Source organism: Ostrinia nubilalis, chromosome 6, assembly GCF_963855985.1.
Source record: "Ostrinia nubilalis chromosome 6, ilOstNubi1.1, whole genome shotgun sequence".
Taxonomy (NCBI): domain Eukaryota; kingdom Metazoa; phylum Arthropoda; class Insecta; order Lepidoptera; family Crambidae; genus Ostrinia; species Ostrinia nubilalis.
Genome location: NC_087093.1, coordinates 9,342,184 through 9,346,750, shown reverse-complemented (window position 1 = coordinate 9,346,750; position 4,567 = coordinate 9,342,184).

The following is a 4,567-nucleotide window of genomic DNA, read 5'->3' as shown; positions in this document are numbered from 1 at the left end:
ATGTATGGCATGCTTATGTAAATGTTAGCGATAAGAAACTCATTTGTCTGGCTCGCGTCTAGACATTCAAAGTTATTGCCTGTCGTGCCCATGTTTAATACTAATAATACTCCGCTTAACATAACCGCTCTCTGGTATACGAGCCGCGCTCATGCATCTTAATCGTTCCAAGTTATTCCAACTTTATGAAATCACGTAATCTAGAAGTTTATCTAAACATTTAACTGAAATTACTGCTGATAGAAAGCTATGCATATTTTAAATATGAAGAAACCTTTCTCGAGCTAAACTACCAATTGACAACAATTTACTAAAGTGAACACTTTGAAATAAAAATACCGTTCCTAGGCGTCCTCTTCAAAGCACAAAGAAAACTTATTACTACTAAGTTGGTTAGGTTTATGAAATTTAGGCCTTATTTATCACACTAATATTATTCTAGTTCTGCCAGTAGTAGTAGGTTCTTTGGCAATCTGCCGCTACAAAACTTTGTTAGTATGAAACACCGAAAATAAAAGGTACCTATTTATTTGATATGCACCAATGTCATAAAATAAGGAAATTAAGGTTATGTCAACTTCTAGGATACTTAGGTTCGTTCGTTCGTTTCAGCCGAAAGACGTCCACTGCTGGAAAAAGGCCTCCCCCAAGGATTTCCACAAAGACCGGTCCTGCGCCGCTTGCATCCACGTACCCCGTCGTCGTCGGTTGTCGATCCACCTAGTGGGAGGCCTGTCCACGCTACGTCTTCCAGCTCGTGGTCGCCACTCAAGAACTTTCCTGCCCCAGCGGCCATCAGCTCTTCGAGCTATGTGCCCCGCCCACTGCCACTTGATTTTAGCGATTCTGCGGGCTATGTCAGTCACTCTGGTTCTCCTATGGTACTCCTCGTCGAATCCAACTCGGCTGGGCAGCGTTCGGGAAGCTTCGCGAAATTCTCACGTCCGAAATACCGCAGTGTCTCAAGTCAAAAGTATTTGATACTTAGGTAAGGTACCTATAATAAAATAACTCATGACCAATATTAATCGTCTGCATTAAACAATAACAACTTTCGTAATGTAGACTTGTAGTTTCGTAATATTAAATTAATATTACCGCAAGGAATTAGCCCATAACATAAAACACGTAATTTTCTAATATCAAACGTGCCTATATTCGTCCGTAGCAACAGTACGATCCTGCGTGTAACATTACCCATTGTTCTTTGGCCATGAACAACATCGGACCTTTTGCCTGCACACTAGAAGGACATTATTATATTGGACACATACGACTTTTTGTCCGCTCTGTTGCCTCACATTTCGGTAATGAAAAATCGGGCTCTCTTTCACAGTTACGCTGTCATGGGGCAGACATTTATTGTAACTTATTATAATTACCCTCGCGAACGTAGACAAAAATAAACGCAAAGTTAGCTCTATCTAAAGAAGTCATAGAACTAGACGACTGAATAAAGCACTTCCATTATGTATTTCGCGGCAAAAGCATAAATAAAATAAATGCTTCTTGGCAGCACACTCCGCGTTTGATCATAATTTTTCTAGACAAAAGCTAGCTTGGCTACGAATAGAATATTTAACCTAGTAAATTCTTGAATGAATTATAAATTCAAAAAAGTTCAAAGTATTGTCTTAATTAGACAATGCTATAAATGTTTCTTCTTAAAGAGTTATGGCGTATTAAAAGTTGCTCCAGGATTTCCAGGAAAAATATTTACAAATTAAAAAGTTAAGCAAATAAAGTTCAAATACCCAAGTTGTCAGACCAATTTTCTCATTCATTGAGTAGTGTAAAGGCAGGTAATAAGTAAGAAATCTTGCAATATTGAATGTTTATGCCCCTGGTATACCAACTGGAATGTTGCATTGTAGCGGTGAAAGTCATAAAACGTGCAAACGATAAAACTGCTGGAATGGTTTATGGCACGCAAGAAGGATGCGAGCTTTTTTACGAACGCGCCGCCATTTCACTGGATTGCACATTATATTTCATCGTCTTCAGTCTTCCCCTGTTTGTATTAAGAAAGTTTATTAATATACAAAACGTGTCTGAAATATGTCACGTTTTCAGTAACCTTCATTATCCGACTAAATATTTTCTGCGCACCTATTTTCTTAGGTTTTATTCGTTATGCCTTGCTAGAATACTTGGATCGCTAAATTGAAAATAGGAGCCAGTCTTCGTATAGCAACGTTATAACACTAAGGCATAAATGGTGTAGCCGATTGGTTTCTCACAGAGTTATTGCACTGTCTTTTAGTCATTTATCTCCCACAATCAATTTGATGGTACACAACAATTGAAAATAAAAACGTGTCATAGAACTCGAGTATACAAAAGCGCACCGGAGAACTGTGCCTACACCGCGCGGCGACACGTGGCCTGCACTCCAGCCCCATATAAAAAGAGTTGAATTTCAAATGTACTGTCACTTTTTACATGGCAAAACAGCGAGGGTTTCCTTTGATCGCGAAAACAGAAGCGAGCTGAGGCAATATCTGAAAAACGTGACAAAGGTCATAAAAAAGGACAGAACGCGTCCTGCGACGAGCCGCGCCGCGTGAAATGTGCGCGGCAGGTTGTAATGGAACTTACCTAGATGACATAGATGGGGTGATGTTCCTCTTACATTTTATATTTGTACAAACACTGTTGTGTAATTTTCCAGTGAGCTCAATGGGAAAAGAGTCTGTTATGAAAATTTGCAAAAAATATCAACTGAAGTTTCCTGAAAATATGCTATCCACTTTTCAGCTTTTGATGCTTAGGATGCCAGTAATTATTATAGTATGTCGTTTACGTATGGCGTAGGTCGCCTCATTTATCTTTATTAATTAAAATTCTTCTCTTTCGAAGTCATATATCACTAAATGCTTTTGTAGAAATAGGTACGTCTGCTCTTCTTAGACTTTTACGCTACTTTAGCCTTGTTCTGGTTGTATGTAACATCATATTTATGTTAAACAGAAGGTAAACTTGCATTTCTTTTCAAAATTAAATATGCATTCAGTACGAGGAGTATGAAGCAGAAGTCGAAGATAAAAGAAATGTGAGTAGTATCGGATACTTGCGATATTGTTATTGAATTTACTGTTTCCAATTTCAAAGCAGGTATAAAAATAAAAACTTGTGTCAGTAAAAAGGGAATCTATTAAATAAACGTCGGAGGATAAATTATTTTTATTAACACAATTAATATCATAGTGAATTTTATTAGCAAGAAAAGCTTCTATTTTGAGAAGAAAATAAAAGTCTGGCCACAGAGTCACAAAATTAGCTTCTCGCAAAATGGAAAGGTAAAGCATTTTTCCACGATTCTCTAAAATAAAGTTAAGGACAGTTAAAACTCCAGATTACATTTACGTTTCCGGGAAATTGCGCCAGATTTTACAATATATGTCAGCAAACTGCACGAAAAATTCGCGACAAATTGTATACTACAAGTCTAGGACGTGGCAACCTTGCAAAATGCAGAGAGAATCTTACACACGGTGCTGCATGTAATTTGAAGTTATTCACTGAAGTACCTTTTCAGGTGGAGACCATTTACAGTGGTTGAGTTGGGAGTTTTTACTTCTCTAATACTAACATTACGAAACAATAGGAAAATATGTCCACAAGTCTTCATATCTTATTATTTTGGTAATTTTTACTTCAATGCGTTAACAAAGGACTCATTTATAGCCTGCAAACGAAATCTACTGAAATTCACTGCTACACGTTTCAGTGGGTACTAACAGAGTTTACCAGTTATTGAAATAGGTTCCAGCACACACACACATATATGCAAAATTAACTGTTTTAGTGAATCTGGTAAGCTCCCAGTTCGCGTATGAGTTGGTTCGCTTAGAGGCACTTACTAACTCCTATGTAACTTTTGACTAGGTTCGTAGGTACAGTTTGTTGTAAACTCTCTAGTAGCATTTAGTGCTTATAATAATGTCGTGATTCATGACTTTGCCCGCAAAACCTACTTGTTTGACTAACGGTGGCTATAATTCAATTGGACGCACTTTATTGCCAGCAACAATATGGTGACTTTAAATCCACGAAGCACGACACGTAGATAGGCCTATTTAGTGAGGATTTTTTTTCATCTTTTATTTAACTCATCGTTAAATACATTTTCTAGAAGAAAATAAAAAATAAACTTCCAAATTTTGATGCCAGTCACAAATTTTCCAAGTTGAAGAAACTCATTTTCTACCAAACCAACCTTTGTCTTTCACATTTGAACGGATAAAATATCGGCGCAAGTAAGAGAAAAAGAAAGCTCATCAGTTTCCATTACCTACCAAATGTTCCCAAGTATACCAGATTTTCTCTTCTTATCTAAATCTAACATGTGATACCTTTGTAGTGCAAGCAAGGCTAAACTATTAATATTGAATGTTCCCAAGAACGACCAAGTCCAAATCATTTTCTCTCTTCTACTATAAACGTAACATGTGCGTGAACCCAGTCTTCTTTATAACTCCAACATGTGCTTCCTTTGTCCCCAGTAAAGGGCCACACAGAAGTCCGCGTGGAGCTGCAGATGGAGCGGTGGGCGGCGCGCGGGGGG